Here is a 22,903-nt window from a genome sequence, read left to right as displayed (position 1 = left end):
TACACTCTCGCGAGGCACATGCTCTATTTATAGATGTATGTACCATGTTAAACGCATAAGTGGGATATCGTGGCTTTCACAGGTGAATCAGCTTATTACATGTAATGTTCTAGGAACGTTTCACGCGTTGATATATAGGGTGTCCCGAAATTGTCACTACGTTGCATGAATGATAAAAATTCTTTGATAAATTTAAAATATTTTTTTTCTTTACCGATAAGTTAACAGTATCTTTCTTTACATCATTCGGTATAAATGTTTTATCATTAATGTTCAATTAGTTTTATATTAAGTTTTTATTAAAATAAATTCTTCTTTAGAATATTTGGGAAACCAGATTTCGTGTAAAATACTCATATTGAATAGTTATATAGTTGAAATATAATTTGATGAAAACATTTGCTATTTTTGGCGAAGAATAATTTTTTAATTAGCTGATAAATTCTCGTGACATTGATTTTAAATTCGTTAATCTGCTATTTGGAAAAATGTAACATTCAAGAAAATTAAAAATTTAATTATATAATTTATAATTATATAATTTATCAGCATATAAAAATAAAATAGAGATCTCTCTTGATATTCCAATTACATATTAAATTAATACTTCTTCTTGCTATTTATAATAGAAAAATTCGAGTTAAACGCTATTTGTAATATATATATATATATATATAATTATGAAGAGAATATAGAAATGTATGTGTATTTTCAATCATAACAGAGTACATATAATTATTCAGTATTAAGTAAGTCAGTGTCGTTTAACATTAGAATCGTAATATGAATGTCATTAAATCTGCTAGGTAAGATTTTTGCGTGATACTTGAAGCACACGCTTTCTTACACGCATAATGCATCATGCGAATCAAGTATCTCGTAAAACGTGTAAGGTGACACTTCGAGTTAAAGTCAAACGAAAAGAACAGATCCGCTAGTACAATAATGTATCTCACCCCGAAAACCGGCTTGTCGACATACCGAGATGGAAATAAAAAGCGGAGCAAATCGCACGGAAGTTTGTGAAGGCTTGTAAGAGGGAAAACGGGGGATGAAAAAGGGATTAAGAGATGCGTGTGAGCACAATGTGAGGAATACGCAAGAGTGGAGTGAAACGCAAGTTCGGAAGAGCGAACTCGAAATGAACAAACAAAAGGAGCAAAGATGCGTGGTGGGGGCCAATTACATCCGAGTCGAGGTCGCGCATAAAAAAAGAAGAAAAAAGAAAAAAAGGGCAGAAAAAAATTAAAAAGAAAACTGCAATGCCGCGTGAAGTTCAGTCATGTTAGAGAAAGCAGTGTTATATACGCCGTATACAGATCGAGCGGGTCTGTCGACACGAGGAAGAGGCAACGTACGTAGCGGAGAGATCCATTGCTCCAGTTTTAACCCCTTTGGTCGGGCACACGGCGGCCGAGATCGATGAGGGCTGGTATAGTCCCGCATAATACGCATTTGTTGTCAGCTGTACAGGGACCGGAACCGAATGTTGACATGCGGTAGTAAGTTGCCTGAATGAGTCATCTTTTTGCCGAGCCTCATCTCGTTTGCTATTTTAATTGATCGAGCTTTTCACTTTTTTCAATTTCTTTTTCGCCCCCGGAATTTACACGAGAAGACGTCGAGGAAGAGATTTCTTTCATTCTCGTGAGAAAGAAATATAAAATCAGAATCAAAATCGGAGTCACTTATTTTGATTTCCTGGCTCGTTATTCTCATTAGTTAGTCAAAGTGCTTTTTGAATTTAATTTATAACATCGATAACGAAAAGTAGTCGCAGGGCGGGGCCCGAACGTTGCACCGAACGTTGCCCCGCGGCTCGCCCTCATTCCAGCACATTTACGTCCATGTTACATCATGTTTATTATTTATCTGTTACATGTTTGATTCCCGATATGATAACGATAATAACGAAGGCGAGGTCAGGGTGGAGTCGGGTGCATTGCCCTCGATATAAAATGCAACGACATCCCCATTACGTCATACGACGTTATTTATCGGAATTTCTCGCATTTTTCAAAAGTACGGCTGTCTCGATCAATTCCGATTGATAATGACAACAAGAGAGAAAGAGAATTCCAAACACTCTCCTCGATAATACGTTGGCATTTTTTGTATATCATATTTATGAAAATCCCTCAGAGCTGCTTATTCAAATTTATCGAAACGCAGTATTTTAATATCGTTGATTTATTATTGGGAGAAATTTTCGAAATTTTTTATTAACGAAGAAAGATTCTCCAATGAAAGATATAGGAGATTTTATCGCTATCTGATAATTGCCAAGGAGGGTGCCTTATGTTTTAGAGGTGAACCATCCATCCTATATAATCTATTAAAATCTTTTACGAGGGCGTACCGAGAGAGCACCTCATCCTCACCCTGGAAACATCGAAACAACGCATCCCCCCTGTTCGTCGTCCTGAACGAGCGCGAGCGAGATACATACTTTGCATGCTCGATTCCAATTCATGAGAACGATAACGAGAAGAGTAGGTCCACGGGGCGGGGTCGCCTGAAACGGTCGCTCGCTCGCTCGCGCGCGCTGCCTCGGCGTGCCGCGTGGAGGAGTCGAAAGAAATGGACGAAGGGTAGCTAGAGAGCTGGATCGGTGTGGGCGCAAGGGAGAAGCGCGAGCGGAGGGCGATGAACCCGCCGCGGCGGCAGGCAGCTTCCGTCGCCTGGCAACGTCCCCACTTGGCCTTCCCCTCCATCGGCACCATTGGTACACTACGCATGCACGCACACGCACACGTACCTGCATACACACATACACAAATCACTCATATGCACACTGCTGCATCGCGCGCGTGTGTGCATGCGTATATACGCCTCACGTATGCATTGCACCGCGTGCTGGTGTATGATGATTCTCTTTCTCTCTTACTCCCTCTTGTCCCCGTCATCGTCGTAGTCACCCTCGTTGATCGTAGTCGTGGCCGCCGTCGTTTGCGCTGATATTGATCGTGCGGGATGGTACTGTGAACCGCCGCCGACGCTGACGCCGACGCCGACGTCGACGCCGACGTCGACGCCGTCGCCGATACCGACGTTTGCACGATGTAAGGACACATGCACTGAAAAAGTCGAAGGTGGGAGGACAGAGGAACAATCTCGATGAAGGGAAATGAGGGAGAGAAAGAAAGGGAAAGAGAAGCCATCTCTGTATGGGGCACAGATGTGTCCAGGGTCAAAGTTCGGGACACTATCGATTAGACCGGACCGTTTATGTTAGGTCCAGGTAAAGCGAGGGCGTTCGAAGTGGCGTAGCATCGATCGCTTTTGATTACGTTCTATTTAGAGCAGAAGCTAATGGATCCCTTTAAACTTTCTTGGCAAATTTATGGAGCACACGGCCCATGAAAATATGACATCAAAATCGACGCAAATTGCGAGCAAATTTTATTTATCTTTTGTCACAATCAAGAGACAATTAATTAATCACGCAATCATGCAAAATGTAGCATGCAATTATTGTTGACTAAAAGCAAATAATGAAAACAAAATAACATGATACAAATAAATAACACTTCACGATCATTTAACGAGAGACTTAAATAAAATCATAATAGATGAAAAAAAATCACATAAAAAAGTAAAATATTTTCCCATGCCGAATTTGCGTTTGCGTTTTATAATTAAATATAAATATATATTTAATATATAATTCATACATCCCATAACTAAGTTGCAAAACTTCTCTTCCACATTTCTCTGTGACATCGAGTAATTTTCTTAATGAAAATTCTTAGGGGAATATCCTGAAAAAAGAAGTGTCCGTGTCTAAGCATTCTAAATATACGCCTTCGTTCACCATGAGTTACAAATCAGCTTGGTCCATGCCACGCGACAATACGCCGCGTCGCGCAATCTATGCACATATCCGATCCCTCATTCATCCTAATGGACCAAAAGCGTACTGTTTCCACGCTACGTTACGTCGGTCGATGCGTTCCAACGCGACGGATGTCGCCGGAAGATTTGCATGTGTATGCCGTGGATGTGCGTCGCGTGGCACAGTATAATTGGCTACTTACAGTTGTGCCCACAGCACCGGCACACAAATAAAATTGATTTCACGAAACATGTGTGTGATTTGCATTTCGTATTTCCACATAGGAACGCCAACCTATCAACCGTTTCGACATCGAATTGTTAATCTCCGCGCGAAAGAAATTTCTCTCCTCTTCTTCCTTTCATCACACGCTGCATTCTTCTCCCGACTAATTTTTTTATCGTTAATTGAAAAAGGCGGAGAGATTCTAATTCGATTGTTTCGCCGAATGCGATCGACGAATATCGAAAGTAGAGAAGAGATGGATAAAATTGAGATTTATGCGGAAAAAAATTGGACATTGAGTCAACAACATCAAGTATAACTTGATGAGTAATTTTATTGATTCAAATTTGATATTAAAAAATAAATATGTATATATATTTCTTTCATTAAAACTACTATTGAAGAGAATTAGATTATTTTTAATTACACTTGATGTTGACTCATTCTTTTTGCAATGCAAATTTAAAAATCGAAAAGAAAATTGATCATTAATTCATTAAAGTGATTCATGAATCACTCGGGAAACACGCTTTGTTGCGATGTAACGATCGTGAGAAGTCTCGTCAAGTTCTTTTAAAGCTCGTTCATATATGTTAAAAGTTTTCAAGGTATCGTGGTAATAAAGGGATTTAACACATTCGTGCGATCATAGGCGACATACATCGTCGTATATCGCGCGTAACGCACGAATATCGAATGTGTTAAAGCACTTTTAACCGGCGACACGAAGATAAAATAAAAACGAGAGACGAGTTGAACACGCATGGTATCACTTGGTGTCGTAGTATCACGTCGCTCGGATCAAGTAGATCGCTAGCTCAGCTAACTTAGCAGATAATCCTTGGCTTTAGCCTACTGTATTCAAAGTGTTAGGCAGCGGACGTAAATTAGCAACCGCAAGCGGTCGTACCACGAGCACCGCGCTATTAAAAGTTATATTCTTCTTGCGAATTATCGTTCTTATTTTACGTCAAAGTAATATCCATGTTTCTTCTTTTTATATTTCCACCGCATCAGCGGTATCTCTAATGACGAGCAACAATGTCCTTCGCATATATTTTAAGTCGACCATACATTTGAAATAATTGAAACAATATATTATCTTTTTTCTTACAAAAATACGGAAAGAATATTTTTATTGACAAATCTAGATATTTAGCCGGATACAGATTTGAAAATAATTTTGTTAGGCCTTCAAAATTATTATGTATGACGTTCAAATTGATTGCCAGAAGGTTAAACATTTTTGCAGCATTGTTATCATGTTTCCAGAATAATTCTGATGGTCCAATCAAATTTTTTTTCAGATCTGTGTCTGGATAAATTTTTAAATTTGCCAGCAAAATTATTCTCTCCGTGTACTCTTTAACATAGCTTTTCCAAACGATTTTCATTTGTAAAAATGAACCAACTGATTCTCTGATATGGTACGCGATAACGCCGGCTATTGCAACCAAGTCGAAAAGATCGGAGTAGGAAAGATCGTGTCTCTCGATTGGATGCTGAATGTGCGCACACGATCAATAGGCACCGACAAATGCGAAGTTGCACTCTTGTTTCAGTAATCAGTCAAATTGGGAGAAACACACCACGCCTTGCATTCACGGACGGTGAATTATCTCGACATTTAACCCGTTGTTTCCTCGAGCGTGACACCATAAAGTCGCACAATGGGGCCCGTTCACGCCGCGTAAACTATCTTACGAAACACGATAACCGCGTCGATATCCTTCCTTGCAATAAATAGCTTCGAACAGCTCGTCCGAAGCCAAGAAAGTTTCTCGACGTTACCCACGTTTTGAAAATGGAATTATAGAGAATAAATTCACAATGCTTTACCTTTTGCGAAAAAACAAACTGTATCAGTATTAAAATATATATTTTAAGTAGACGCGATTAAAGATTGATAAGTAATCCATTAATAAATCATAAATTAATGATAGATGATCAATTATAAAATAATTAAGTTTTTAAAAATATATTTATTTTAAATTATACGAAAGCAAAATTATTTTTTTCAATTAATACCATACAGCATAAACATAGCTTTATCGCAATCAAAAGGATCCCAGAATTCTGTTATATTCCACACAGTTTCGTAGATATTCATTGTTTGTTATATATTGTTTGTTCTCGTAATGTGATTCTTTTCATATCTAATTAAATCTAGTTGCTACTAAATAGTGCTACATGTGACTACATGAGAATTCTAAGAGCTGAACTATTCTGTATAACAATCGATAAACTGATAAATGCAAATCGATTTGTTACACCAGCTTTTCTATTATGATGCAATTGCCACCGTCGTTACTGCGATTATAACACCGCGGTGTTTCATCAATAAGACAAACTGCATGAGCACAAAGGTACAGATAGAGAGAGAAAAAGAGAGAAAAAACAAGAGAGAAAGAGAACAAACGCATATATTTCGTGTAAAGAAGAGAGAGAGAGAGAGAGAGAGAGAGAGAGAGAGAGAATTGGAAGCGCAAGAGAACCTCGGAACATTCGGGGTCGCGCATAGATCGGTGCGCGTCGTCTATTTTTCTATGGAGTGCAATGAACCCCTGCGCGTCCACCTCGCCATTCCGCCGGGCCCGGCGTGACGGAATGAATTTCTCGCGGTCGTGGAATGTCAAGCGGACGACGGAAGAGGGAAGAGGGAGATGAAAGAGAAACGACCGCGAAGTCGAAGTTGAGCCCTGCCGTCGCGCGGCATGCCACGGCGCGGCGTCGATAAGATAAGCCGTAATGAGGTTCAATTGGAAGATTAATTAATTAAAACCCACGGCGAAGAAGTTAAATTGGACGATATTGCGGATGGTATGCAGGCACGCCGCGCTGTTGCTACTGTTGCCATTGCTGTCGCTGCCGCTGGATCATCGGCGAGAGACCGCGAGCAGAAAATTCAGGCGTGTACGAGATGGGCGGATTGCCGCGCGCGCGAGATGGTGGCGAACGAGGAGGAGGCGAGAGAGAGAAGAGAGGAGAGAACAGGAGAGGAGAGGAGAGGAGAGAGAGAGAGAGAGAGAGAGAGAGAGAGAGAGAGAGAGAGAGAGAGAGAGATTTACAGCTGCCGGGATACAGAGACCCGTAATTATGTTGCGGCCGCCTCGGCGCGGTGTTGACGAACGCGAGGCGTTTCTCCTCGACGGCGTCAAGCCTGTAACTTGGAACGCTTCGTTATACGAATGCTTCCTCGCCTTCTTCTCGATGCGCTGAACAAGCTTAACGCTTATTATTATCGTGTCTATTAACCAGGTACACATCCCGGAACACTTCGGAGTACATAGCGGAATTTCAGTTAAACGATATTGGTTGATCTAAATTTCTAATGACTGTGATATTCTCCTAAAATCAATTTCACGGGGAAATATTCTACTCGCTTTATGAAACGAGATATCGATCGTTAGCATTGCGAGTACCATAATAATCCCATATTTATTTATAAAAACTTTTTTCAGTTTTTCACGAATATATTCCAAATCAGATTTTAATTTAATTTAATAATTATACTTCTCCATTATTTGAAAATTCAAACACAATTTAATTTAAAAATATACTGTTTTTAAACTAACGCCGTTTACAAAGCTTTTTTGCTATTGTAGAACGTGCTTTTATTTCGATGTAATAATTATTAAAAAAAAGTAGAATTAATAAACGTGTTAAAAAACGTGATACAAAATTTGTTTATGGCAGATAAATTTATCAATTAATCGAACCCAATGAAAAACGCGAAGCGTAATTCCTGGCGTCTCTCAGGATAATCCGGGGAAGTACCTAATCGCGCTCCCAATAAGGTTGTATGATTCTTAGAAGATTAATAAATTATATCCGGACTCGTTCAGTTCCAGTAAGAACCTTCGTCGATATCTTTTTTTTTTTCTTGGAATACGAGGCCGCGATACTGCGCCGCGACAAGTCATAAAATAATTACGACGGACAGAGCGCCTGTCGGGAAATACGCTGGACGAACGGACGCCCAGCGCGTTACGATTCCGCTCCGTAACGAGAAGAAGCGAAGAGAGAGGAAGACAATCGCATTTCCAGAGCGGACAATCTTGTCACCGACTAATGGAATGTAATAGAACGCTCGCCAGTCACCGCCTTGCCCTCTCGCCGTCCTTCTCGTTCTCGTCTTCTCCTCCCCGTCCGCCTTCCCCTTTCGCTCGCCTCTTCGCCTCCAACGCATCCGCAGACTTTTCTCTTTGTCCACGCGCTTTGTTCTTGTTGCGAGAGACATGCGTGCGATACTCCGGTGCGGTAGCACCGGGAAAAGAGAGAGAGAGAGAGAGAGAGAGAGAGAGAGAGAGAGAGAGGTCCTTCGTCGCGCTATTTTAAGAAACGCGCTCCTGCCCCCGCATTTATTTCCGCCGCTTTTATTTCTATATATGCCACCGTACTTGAAATTAGACAGCTGGCGCGCCGCAAAAAATCTCACGGCGTAAAAACGGCTACTACTTGAACGTCGTATCGCTACTTCGTGTCTGCGCATCTCGTGACAACGATAATTAAATGTACCGATGTTATGACTACTTGCTCCGACGATTCCAGCTACTTTGCAACCATCAGTTGTGGAAACAATTTACTCTCACTGCCACTTTCTCGAGAAAGAAACAGGGAGGAGAGGATGCGGTTTTCCTGATTTCCTTATCTGAAAACACCGGATATGCATTAATATTTATAAAATTTTCTTGCTTTCTTTTTCTCTTTCTCTATCTCTACCGTTACTTCGTTGGCGTTGCGGAAAGATTAAAACTTGATAAAACGAGCGATTACACACAGAAATTAAAAGGTAAATAATTATAATTGTATGAATAAACTGGGAACAAAAACAAACCAGAGAATGGTAACTACGATACCATTAGGAAATGCTGCGCTTGAACTTTTGACATATCTTGTAACATATATTTTATATTCTTTACAGTTGAGAAAGACGACAATTTAGTTAACTTACTCTGAACTTCGAGGAATGAAATACAAGCAGCGAAAAAAGCGAGATTTAATACGCAGCAAAATGTTTTTTTTTATAATATTTGTAATTCATATTACGGGTGAATGTTTGTGTGTGTCAACAAATATTTTTATTTATGCATTTCACAGTTAATGGACTCCAGTATTAAATTATTGAATATACACGACATTTTTAAATCAAACTTTAAAGATAAGTCTTTTCTCAAGTTTGATATTTAATCTCTTTCCAAGAAAACTTAGAGTTGACCGAGTAAAGATATCATTATAAATTTATTAAAAAATCTTTCTCAAGATTTTGTGCTTAATGTAATTAGATAACAAAATCGTTGTTTTTCAAATGTAATTCTTTTTTAATATTAATGTAGACAAAAATAAAAAAAAAACGAGAGCGAGTACGTCATAAAACAAATGTAAAGTTTATTTCTAAAATATAAGTTACGTGTTGCATTGTTTGGCATCTCGTTCATGACTGATTCACTCTAGTAATAACAACAGAGCTTTGATGAAAAATAACAGTTACGATGTCAACAATCAAAGAAAATTCAAATACATGCATTTGAATCATCAATTGCATTTAGAAAAAAGATTCTTATCGTTTTTTTTAAATTGCATTTTTTACATTATCAAAAGATGACCGTTCTCTAGATTTTCGAAAAGAGGGATAACGCATGTTGTATAAAGCACATTACACTAAAGTAAAAATTTCCTACCACGTAGAATTTTTATTTTTTTGCTCTACTGAATCGCGTGATACAAGTAACAGATACGAACTAAGTATGTCGTATTTTACGCGCAGTTAGTACGTCCTAAGAACAATGTGCACATTGTTCGTGTATATATGCACAAACTCTGTACACATAATTTGCATGAACCATCGCTTGCAAATCCTTTACTGCGTCTCTAGAAACATGCAAGTTTAGAACAATGGCAATAGAGGAGACAAATAGGCACTAATACACGGTACAATAGAATACGATTTATCGAAATTGAATTTCGAAGCTGTATTAATTTGTCGAACATAAATTAATATAACATATAAATATAATATAAATAATATAAATTCGTATATAAAATAACATAGATATCTATATTTTTTTAGATGTTCCACAAAACCAGAATGATTCGTTAAAAATTGCAGGTACGTATCAACTACGGCAGGTAGATATCAACTACGTTGATATCTAAAATAAGCATGTGAAAAGAATGCAATATTGAAGATTTGCCGACTTGATGTCATATTTTAAGCAAGGTCTATGGAAAATCGATTGTTTCCAATTAAACCTTTCTTTAGGAATTCTCAGAAATTTTGCGGAGTTACGCTTTATTATTGCAATATCTTTTTCGGGATGAGCACGTGTGCGTTTCTTGGATACAAAAGTTTCCCCTGGAAAAAGGGAAGGACTCCTGCGGTGTGCCAAGACTCAAGGGACAGTTTTAACATAAAATTGTCTCATTGGAACCATTTCGATAGACTCCCGTCTTCGCTTCAGGTCAAAATATGAATAATACACAAGTTTACAGCAAAAACTTAAAGCAGACATGGTGCTTCTTATAGACTTTTGGATGCTGAAAACGATGCTGCGAACTAAATCTTTCCAGCATGTTAGTTAGGTTTCCAAAATAATTTTAGCATGCAAAAAATGGCTTTGTTTGCAATATTATGATAGATTTTTTTCTAAAGAAAGTTTTTCTAAAGAAAACACTTCTCATCTCGTTAAAAATAACGAAAAGAATGTTTTTTATAATCAATAGAGAAAAAAATATGAAAACAACATGTTAATTACCGCGATACCTTCGAGACAAAGATAATTTACGATTGCATCGATGCATTTTTTCTGACAACAACGAGAACAAATGTCGAGGAAATGTTACCGGAAAGCGGTTCGTAACGCTCGTTGGTAACGATGATGCGCCAGGTGCGCGGAGTTTCGTGCAACTGAAATATCGAGCGACTCGGACTCGCTTTACCGCAAGTAATATCGCGTAACGGGATCGATAATATCGAGGAGCTATCGCGTTACGCGAATTGCGGGTAAGGTACGGACGCATGTCACGATGCAATGTTGTTTATAATGCGAGTGCATACTGCGTCTTTGCGCGACGCGAAGGAGACCGGCGAGCTTCTTGCATGTCGAACGGCGTAATTGAGATTGCACCGTCGCGTTAAACGGCACGAAACACGAGAAATTATCATATGCGAATCAATCCGGTGTAACAGATAGTATAAATATAATGTTTCCCATTAAAGCAAGATAAGATCGGTAGTCTGTTGACACATTCCTCTCTCGAACATTCATGAACACGCTCATTTTAATAATGCGGTCTTTCGACATTGTGTACACATTCGTAGCGTAATATTCAGGGTTGTGTAATTAGACCAGAAATATTTTAATAAATAATTCCTCTCTTTCATCTCTATATAAACAGCACAGAAATAAGATAAAATAAAATAATAATAAATTCTCGGCATATATATTAAAGGCAATAAAATAATATACTAAAAATTAACTGATCTTGAAATTAAACTTGGAGGCAAAATTAGACAAAATTAGCGTGGAGCATATGAATTTAAATTTTGGAGCAATTCGCCTAGTCGCAGACATGATTGAATTTCTGTAACAGATTTCTGTTAAATTGCCTAGGACTGTTTCCTTCAAAAGGGATGACAACTGCTGCAATCGTTAACGCACTCGTTGTCGCAGCAGAGTATGATAATCGCGAGGTTCTCGAATTATCTAAACCGCCATTCCGAGCGGAACCTCGATGCGTATGACCGTGTTGCAATAGTTCTCGCGCCAGTAACTATAAGACTGAATTCCAGGATATACCATTCCGGTGAGTCATTCTTCATGAATAATTGCGTCGAGCGACCGATCATGCTGGACGATAAAAACTCGCGCCGCGTTCGTGTCGCTTAATCAGAATACTCTGGAATAGCTTAATTTACGACCAACATTATTGACTATGCATTAAATTACGCGATGTCTCATTACGAGCGCGACTGATTAGCCGCGTGACTTGACGGCGGAATGCCGAGAATTTATCATCGAAAGAAATTTTAGTAACTGAAGCCAATTTATTATCGATCACTCGGTCAATCGCGAACGAGTAAATCATCAGTCTGACAGTAAAAATAGTCATGGAAACGCGAGGGCTTGCATGGTTAATGTCTCAATCGACAGTGATTGACAGTACGAGCTGGAATTTTTATCTGTTTGTATCTCTTGCGTTACGGCGTTACATCCTGTACTAATTTTTCATTACGTAAAACACATTTTTCTCATTATTAAAATCGAGATACACAATCTACAACTTTTACTCAATGTAAACATATCTCCATATCTGCATATATTTTCATCATTCCCATATGCTTTTTATCACTCGCAACATTGTTGTGTGAAACGTGTACATGTGTATAATATTATAAATATTTTTCAAAAACCCTCACTTACTTTGTATCTTTTCAACTTTTATTTATTCACTTGTGCATACATATCGTAACGAACTGTTTACTGATCCTGTGAATCAAGTGATATCGCGGTATCTTGACATTTAACATTTAGCCGTGCCTCGTGAACGAGAACGAGAACGTTTAAAAATCAGTTAATGAAAATTAAAGACACTTTGTGCGGGAGCGTTTAGAAAAAAAATCCGTATATAAAAATTCGCAACGGGCTGCCGGCGATATAAATAAACGCCGCAAGGTGCAGAAGGGGATACGCAAATTCCGTAAGAATTAATCAGATCGTCAAGGAACGTAAATCATCCGGTCGACATGCATAGCGAGCGCATACGCGGCTGAAGGGAACGAGGAAACGGGAGGAAAGGGGAGCAAGACGCGAGAAGTAATTTCGCAGTCGCGCGTGCACGCGAGGAGATTGTTTTCCACCGAGCTCATCGGCAGCTCGTCAATATGTATCGCATTATTCCTGCTCGCCGGTGCGCCACGGCCGGCGTTCGCGGGCTGTCCATCTTGCGACATACGTGCGACTCGCGCGCATCGCTATATAAAGTGAGCACATAGCGCGCATACACTCCTCTTTATCGCCGTCGTCGCGAGACGGCCCTGCCACGAGAGGCACGCTGTATGAATGCCATGATTTCCATTCCGCGCCTGTCGCCGTCTCCGTCGCCGTCTTCGTCGCCGTCGCCGTCGCCGTCGCGCACTCGCGGCATCGAATTATTGACGCAAGGCGGCCTTTGGCACGCGCTCGAATAACAAACGCGATACGAGATTCTTAAACGCGATGCGAATTCTTATTCTCGCATATAATGCATATTATCATTGATCTATACATGAAAAGAACAATTTTGCTGGATGTAGAGCTGAAGAATAATTTTGTTGACCTATCAGAATAATTATATAGTTCAAATTAGTTGTTGGAATATAAATTATTTTATAATATTTTCACTTGTATTTAAATGTCCTACTAATTTTCTCGATTAAATTTCAGATCTATATTCGATCAAATTATTAAATCCTACAGTAAAATTGTTCTTTCTGCGTAGAGTTGGGCGGTGCATCGAAACTGTCTTGACAGATGTAGAAGAAGATAGGATGATGTATGAGTAGAAGCGACTCGTGTAGTCTAAGGCCATGAGACACCTGATGATATATCTATTTTCAACTTACTTGTTTTGCATAATAAACAAGTAGAAGTCATAGTTATTTATTACATATATAATAATTTCCACATATTTACACAGCGTTGCACATTTAAAAATGATATCACATTAAGAATGGTTGCAATTAGTGCAAATATTGTTCCCTTTTCTGCTAGATAAAATTCAATTAATGAGAAAATTGTAGAAAGAGAGAGCCACGTGCCCATTTATTTCTCTCTTTCTAGTCGAGACGAAAGATGAATTGAAGAAATTTTGCCATATGCTCCGAAATTATATCGATGTTTATAACGAGAAATATTCAGTACGCAAATTTGAAGAGCACATGGAAAGAATAAGTTTTTTATAAAATCTAAAAATTTGGCTACATACAGATTTAAAAAATAATTTTGACTATCGATATTATATAGAATATTTAAACATAATGATAATACAGCAAAATCTTGTTATATTGCATCCTACATAACTATTTTAATACAACAAAATTTTTCAGATTTATATCCAGCAAAATTGTTCTTTCATCTTGCAGATGATATATTTTTATTGGAATACATCTTGTCTCAAAAATTTATTCGCACATCATATTCTCTCGTGATATTTGAAGTTTGTTGATAATGAATACGTAATCGTGTCCTCTTTCTATCAGAGAATTCTGTTGAATTAGTTTTTACTTAGATTTCGTTGAACTTTAAGAACTATGCTATCTGCAGTTTTAATCTTCGAAAAGTACTTTCCTTAAAATTTCTTTCTTCTTTAAATTTTCTGCATCTCCCAAAAATTCTTGCAAACTTTTGTGATAAAATATTATTTAGACTCAGAGAAATAATGTCACGACAAACGCGCTTGTTATCGTTATACATATGTATATCGTTCGCTAATTAACACATTGATTATCATTGCTGCATGTTTGCATCAACAATAGATGCTTGCCAGCATTGAACAGCCATTGTTTGATTTGCGCAAAACTTGGCGGTTTTGAGAAGCGAATGAAAATAATTTTGCTTTTCAATTCTTGATGATATTCAAGTTTAGAAATGTTGCTTTATTAAGTACTACAAATGTTCAATCGGCTATTGATAGCTAATTTTTTTTATAAAACTTCGACAGCTGATTTGAACTTAAAAAACTGAATATCAACAAGCAAAGAAAAAATAATATTAAAGCTATTTTCGTCAGTATATGTCGTATATCGTCGATACGAGATAATTATGAATAAATATTCTATTGATCAAGTCTTGTCTTCACGATAGAGATGATAACATAATTCTGTCATTGGATTAATCATTCGGTCAAGTCAAATCTTAACAGAACGTGCACGTTAGACGCAACGTACGAGTTATAATACGATAATAACAAAATATTTATAATTAAATATGTTAATTACAGATTGATTTATAATATGCTTATATCCTTGTCATATATCTAAATTAATGTAATAAAAAAAATTTTTTTTAATTATTTAAAAAATAAGCAAATTTAATTCAAAATTAATATCGATTTCTTCTAAATAAATAATATAGAATAATTAAATTCTTCATACAACTAATTTTACATTTTATCATTATTTTAATTATGTATAAGGCTTAATATAACAAAGATATGTTAAAAATTAATTAATGTTAAAAATAAAAAAATCACGTAATAAGTAATGCATGGTGAAAACAATTTTGCTGATAAAAATGGCTTGATACAGATTTGAAAATAACTTTGATGAATCTTCAAAATTATTGTGTACAAATTATTATGCACAATTATTATGTTTAAATTAATTACTAGAAGATCAAAAATATTTGTCATATTATTATAATGCTCAAGTGTTTGACATGATAATTTTGATGATGCAACAAAATTATTTTCAAGTTTGTATGTGGCCAAACTTTTAAATTTGCCAGCAAGATTCTGTTCATGTTAATTTTCTTTCGCAAAGAACGAAATTGGATCTCATCTTTATTTATAAATTTATCTTTATTAGAATTTAGATTGCTACACTGTTGGAAAAAAATGTGTTGAATTTAACATAAATCGCATGTCCCAAACGGTCCACTCAAAATTTTATGTTAATTTAACATAATATGGATGTGTTAAATAGTAACATCGATACTATGTTAATATTTCAACAAAAAAGAAATGTACTCTTGATTTTAATTTGCAGTTAATTGCGTATTATAATTAATATAATTTTTATGATAAAATAACATGTCAAGACGCGTCAAAATTCAAGACTGTGCCGAAATCACACAAAGAATAATAACAAGTCATCCCCACTCCTGTTATAGAGTAAAATCAATATTATTTTTGTGTAAATTTTAACATATTGAATAAATACGTACGAATTGTGTTATTTTAACACATTTCTTAAGTCATTTTAATAATTTTACATTTTATATTTGTTAAGGTCAGTTAACATAGTAGACATGTGTTAAATTTACATATAAATATGTAGATTATTTAACACAAAAATTTTAATAAGGACCGATTTTAACACAAATACAAAATGTTCTTTACTGTGTAGTAGAGAATTATCTCTGCACCGCACTCTTCATTCTTCATTCTCGCAAATATTGGCGCATTATAAAAAGGAAAGATGTTTGACACGACGTAATCGCGAATTCCTAGCTATCGCGGTGAAATTTTATTTGCAAACTTTCATCCATCTACGATATCAGATTAGCGGTATATCCGTGTGCATGTATTTTAATGACGCGTACGCACCAACACGCACGCGTGCCGAGTGCACATGCACGCATGCGGCTATTCGGCCGTACGGCAGGTGAGGAAAATATGCACCTACTTTACGGTTGAGGCAGGTCGCGGTCTTTAAATCGCCGGAAACGTATGCGCGGCTAGAGGAGGAGAGGCACGAGCGAATCGCGTGTTCCTGCTTCCTCCACCATCCCGTCACTTGACATTGTATTTTCGCTGCCTTTCGAAAGCTTCTCGGAAAGACACCGTGGCCGATAATCGCGACCAACGCCGTTACCCGACTATATGTATCTTAAAACAGGTTACGGCAAACGGCGTAGTTGGGATACATATCGACTGCGTGTATCTGTATTTTTTTTTCTTTTTCATCTCGCCGGTGAAAAGATACATAGGCCGACTCTTCAAACTACCGGGTGTCCGTTTATCTGGAGTTCGTTTTTGTAATACGAATTTTTCAATTTTTTTCTATGACGTGCTTGTAGCAATATTTGATTTTTGTTAACAAGACATGTAAAATTGGCTTTTGAATAACAAAAATGTATGATCGGCGTAGAGATTGCTACTTCTAACGTTGTCGATAATCAAATCTTAAATTAAAACAGTTGAGCTGAACGATAGCATTCTGTCTATTCATATGTTCATTTGAGGCTGCATCTGTCGACGTTTCTAACCGAAAGAACAAGGAATAAATCTAGGACATCCCGTATAAATATACACCGTGGTTCAGAAATATCGGCGGTGAACATACACGTTCTCCGATTAAAGCTAATCTACTTCGTGTAAACACCACGATGTAAGACTGCAAAACAGCTGTTTATATCCGATCTATTCATTTTCCGGAATATCTCGTTCTTTTACCCGCGGCAATAAACCGCGGCACCTTCGCTCATCTTCCCCGGGAAAATTATTATTTCCATGTACATAAAATCCAACGTTCTTATGCTACTCGCGTGCATCTTCCCTGAAGATACGGACGACGCCGTTCCATAACGGTTAAACGTTCGGTTCATAACCGGCGTGAGCGTCGTGAAGGAACGAACGACGGTGGGAAAAATAACGTCGGCGGCTTCTTCTAAGTTAACCGGGAGCACTTTGTTTTTTCTCCCGTAGAATGCTGTTTAAATCCTATGACTCAGCTAATTTCATGGCTCGTTAAGTTGCGAGCGACCCAGCCCGCACTACAACTCGGTCGGTGTTGATTATGTCTTTTACAGTACCCTTCGTGAAGAATTCACAAGCATTGTGCAGTCATTTATAATTGTAGAGAGAAATGTCATTGGTATGCGGACTGCATCTCTGATCAGCTTCACTTTTATCGGACATTTGCGCCATGGATATTCCGCGGAGACGATGGAATTTCTACCGGAAATAATCAGAATTCAAGATCGATTTACTGCTTTGTTGATGAATTTTACGATATATTTATTAATATTAACTTTTAAAACATTAGTTTGACAGATTAATCGCTTGTAATTATATTTCTAAAGAGAGACGAAAAAATCGAGCGAATTAAGATGTCGTTAAATAAATTATTAAAAAATTATAGCAAGACGTGTATTTGGAAAGCTTAAAAATTTCACTTCGAGTGTGAACCACGGTGATTTACGCCTATGCAGTGACCGAAGGTCAAAGATGCAGCTGCACCGAGTACAGCGGCTTCGAGAGTCATCTCTTACACTACCCGCCCTTTCCTTCCTTGCCCTTCCCTCTTCAATAAGTCAGGCCGACGGAAATCTCAACGTGTAGTTTTCTTGAATTCCCGATTATACACAGGGTGTTCGAAAATTACGCACTTTCTCCTCTGATAATGGAACTTTTATTTGCTTTGCCGAGTGAATTCTTTTTGTATAATGATGAAAATAAATCTTGAAGCAAACGAGGTGGAAGGAATTTGCGCGGAATAAAATTGATAAATGTACACGTGTTGTTTTATAAATAATACAACAGATTCTTATAAGAATGTTTCGTGAAATAAAAATCCTACGGCATTAGAAATCTTCAGAAACCGTTCTTCATCTCTTAATTGTTCTCTTATTAAGTTCTGGAATTACGTGAGAGATCTAAGAGCTAACTCCGCACGAGATGCACTTCTACGCTTCAGTTAGGCGACGCCGGTGGTGGGAAACCCGTGACAGACGGGTGCGAAACACGTGTGAACACTCCGGGAGGATTAACGGGCGGATGCTGCACTTAATAATTTGCCAATTGTTTCTACATCGTGGCGCGGTCACGTTAACCGGCAGGCGTTCGCGCGCTATGAGCGCCGCACTCAGATGGAAAACTATTTTCTTCTTACGCGCCGATTATCGACGAAATCGTTTTAGTGCTCCAGCCTTATTTCCCTTCTCCCTCGCACCCGCTCCCCCTCCCGACCCTTTTGTATCGGGGTTAAGTGCCTTTCTGAATTACTCTCCCCTAACAAACGGGATTTTGATGTTCGGAGTTTGCGCCTCCGACGGCGTGTCTCCCATAAAGATGCTCGGCGTAATCGGATGTTCTCGGAGCGCTGGTTATGGAGGATGCAAAAAAATCCTCCATTTATCCCGCGTGCCGTAGTCAATGACCTGATACCCAATCTAATCTCTGAACGCTCATCCGGTATCACCGGCATGAGGCATCGAACGTTTACGTAAATGCGGGAATGCGGAAGCGAAAGAATTCAACGACGATTCGTGCGATTTCATTGATTAGCTCCGCTTAGCTGAATTGGGGAAAAAGCGGACGAAGTCGCATTCCATGAATCGACAGCAACACACATTTCAGCGCGTGCCCTCCCCCGGGCCGGTTCCGTCTCTCCCGTACGAAAGTCTGAAACGTTTTGCTTTTCTCCTCGCGCATACAATGATCGTTCAAACAGACAGCTTCATCAAGGAGAAACGCACTTCTCCGTGATATATTGTCGCGCGCCGGAAACGGTGAGGCCCCAAGGTTTCATCGGCGTACCTCGAAACCCAGATCCCTCTTACGAGCTCTCTCGATCCTTGAATAATTCCTTGTCTTCTCGCGGTGACTTGTTAAAAATAAATTTTCCGAATTTATCCAAGGTACATATCCCGTTTCGTGCAAGGTTACACATTCTTTTTTCGGGGAAAGTTAAATTCGAAACTGGGATAATAAGAAGTCACATCGAAGGTAAAAAGAAGGTCTGTCCGAATATAGGACGGACCTCGCGCTATCTCCAGATTACAAAGCGACGTCGATTGTTCCAATTACCGAGATATCGATGCAAAATAGAAAAATTCGAAAAAAGTATTTTCCGTTGGTTTGGAATGTGAAGTAACCGTTAGCGTTATCCGAAATTAACCAGCTTGACCAATTGATCTCGATCATTCCACCCGTTATTTGTAGCCATCTTGATAATGATTAGTTCAATAGGAACTTCCTCCGTATTACCTGTGACCTCTTTTCTTCCAATTCTACCATTTCGCGATTGGAACGGGTATTCATTGGGAAAATACGATGAATGATATCTCATGACACAATATTACAGCAAGATAGAGGCCATCTTTCGGCACACAATTACGACACATTTTATGACAAAATTGATCCTAAAAATAATTAATCAATGCAGAAAATTGTTATATTTTAGCCGCTATATAAATGCATTAAAAGAAATTTTATATAAAACGTTCATATATTTGTAACTATAAATATCAAAACCACTTGAAAACTGCAAGTTTTCATTATCAAAACTCGTGATTTTTAAATAATTAAATAAAAAAACTGAAAGATAAATTAAATTTCAAAACTGTGTTACAAACAATGGGCTTTTGCTGTGTTTTCAGAAATACAAAGTATTTTACTTCAAATACATCAAAGAATCACACGGAAAATAATAGAGATATAAAGATTTAATAAAGATTTAAAGGAATGTATGTAATTTGTCTTTTTTTACAAGACACAACAATCAATTACATTATTATAGAATTATTTTCGTTTTTCATTACGTTAAAATGAAAAATAGCTTCTAATATCAGCGCAAACTTTATGCGCTATTTATAGAAAATCGTGAATAACTGTGCAACTGATATGCCTTAAAATATCAATAAAAGCTCTATTAATCATGCTTTAACACTGAACGAATCCTTTGTTCAGATTAGATATGACAAGTATGTCAGAATGAAACATGTGTCGACAGTACCACTAAACTTTTCTCCCTAGAAATCAATCTCTAAAGCTAATGTTACCGTCAATAAAATTAAATAGATTAGATTAAGAACGTTCGTGGCAATTTCGTTGAAACTCGCCTTAGAATTGTGTTGAGAAATTACAAGTATCTATAAAATATATATTGATGTTATTGCTAAGCTTTTTCCCCCTAGAAACCGAGCTCTAATGTAATCTAATATTATCATCAATAGAGCTAGATTAGATTAGAGACGTTCCGTTGAAATTCGCTTTAAAACTTTGTTAAGAAAATTTCATCAGCGGCATGGGAAGCATTCTTCCTGCGTTTAGCATTGCCACGAACGGCAATGTTGCCGTTCCCTTGCGAAGGAAAGCGTTATGTTCAACAGATGTCGGGGTAACGACTCGAAGGGGTAGGCAAGAGCGACAATGTAGAAGGAAGATAAATGTGTCACGAGGGTCGATAACCAGGCTAGAGATCACCGACGCGGAATTCTGCAGAAGTTACTACAGTAACTACGGAAAATTTATTCTCGCAACGCGACTATATAAATGGCGTATGTACGTGTGAACTCTCCGAGGCATTCGAATAGATCTCTCCTTAACGCAAATTATTTTAACGCAACGTGATATCTTTGATTTATAAGATGGTGAAAGGTGCTTTCGTTTTAATTTCAACGAGTTTTGAAATATACGCTTTAATAAAGCGTACTTTAACTCGAGGATTAATTGGTATTTACAGTAGGAAAAGAAAATAACTGTTAAAAGGGACACTTATTAATTTTTCGCTAAAAATAGCGGTTATTTCCATTTTGCTTTTTTAAAATTATTATCTTTCTTCTTATTTTAAAAATTTTATTAAAAATACGATTCTGGAATTTTTTAATTTATCTCAATTACTCCTGATAGAATATTAAAGTCAGAAAATTTTTAAATTCTATCTTTTTTTGATAAAAATATGTATTAAAGAAAATGGAGACGATAAAAAAATGACCGCTTGGTACTTTTACTGTTAAAAGAGACTACAGAAAATCCGATCCAAAAGTCTGTCGAAAGTGCGGGACATTTATGATAGTTCATGCATAAGAATCGGTACTTCTGGCCCGTTCGTGCGATATCGCGAAAAGAGAAAATTTCGTTTCGAGTCGCCGCAATTTCTACCGGTATAAGATGTAAGATACATAAGTTTCGAATCACGTCGGTCGGAATCTCGCGGTCTCAGAAGCATTCCGTATGTGTTACAGTCCGCCAGTAATGAAAATGTGAGAAGCCCGTTAACCAGCCGCTCCTAACAATCACACAGCAGCCGACAATGAAGATACAAAAGCGAAGCGACGAACGAATTCTCAATTGGCCATTATACCGATCATTAGCGATGATTTTCGCTCACAATATCGTTCTAATGAATCGCGATAATTAAGCGAGACGAGAGTGAGGGATGCTATCTCGCTGGGAAGAATTTCAACTTTCGCGCGAGAAAGCGTCGTTGTCATCGACAATGACGAACAAACAATTGATTTTCGCGACCATCGATTCACGCGGGGAAAAGAAGGGATTCGCGACATTGTGCCGATCTTTACAGAAAAAAAATTCGTCTTAAATCAAGACACTACATGTATTCATATAAATAAGAATATCATAATTTCTATATAGAAGAGTTTTAATCGATCAAATAAATGTTGAATCGAGCAAAGGTAATACTTGAATTGATACAAACTCCATCAAATCAAGATTTTTAAGAAAATTATAATATTCTTATATACTTTTCTTGGTTTAAGATTAATTTTTTTTGCACATAATTTTGATGATTTAACAAAATTATTTTTAGATCTGTATTGAGCTAAATTTTTAGATTTGCCAGAAAAATTATTCTCTCCGTATATCCTCGACAATTTCGACATGCCGATTATTATATCTTTGCGTTTCTCAGGAGCCGAAACAAGCGCAACCGTAACGATTCTGACGGAATAGACGGAACTTTCGTCTAAGATCGTTTTCTTGCCCTGTGTCGGAAGCGGGATGCCCCGCTTTCTATATCAATAAAATCGCGCAGCGGAAAGCAACGGATCTACCGCAAATAGACGTTACTCCGAAATTACCGCATCGAATTTATTCCGCGAATTAACCTTCTTTCCCCCGATTAAATATCAAACGAGAATCTATCTCGGAATGGTATCGCCTTTATATTAATGAAAATCGCGAATACATATAGAACATATTCCAGATAGAAAGGTCAATTAAATGTAATGCTAGGATATTCTCGAGGAGTAAAAACACGCCTCGAGATTAAAAGTATCTCAAGATTCTTTCAAGCTTGGCTGAAACTTGAGATCGCAAGAAGCATAACAAGGGAATATTCCCGCAAACGCTAGACATTAATATTACATTTCTTCCCTTCCCAATCTTCGATCGAGAAAC

At 37.7% G+C, this 22,903-nt stretch overlaps 1 protein-coding gene across 2 annotated transcripts in view; it reads right to left on the bottom strand.

Moving 5' to 3' along the window:
• fax (failed axon connections) overlaps nt 1–22,903 on the bottom strand; it is a 30,829-nt gene that overhangs the window by 5,447 nt on the left and 2,479 nt on the right. The window lies entirely within an intron of this gene.

The sequence above is a fragment of the Pogonomyrmex barbatus genome, unplaced genomic scaffold (assembly GCF_055798465.1).
Source record: "Pogonomyrmex barbatus isolate J1 unplaced genomic scaffold, ASM5579846v1 scaffold18, whole genome shotgun sequence".
Taxonomy (NCBI): domain Eukaryota; kingdom Metazoa; phylum Arthropoda; class Insecta; order Hymenoptera; family Formicidae; genus Pogonomyrmex; species Pogonomyrmex barbatus.
Note: the sequence above shows the minus strand (reverse complement) of the source record. Positions and strands in the feature narration are given on the sequence as shown.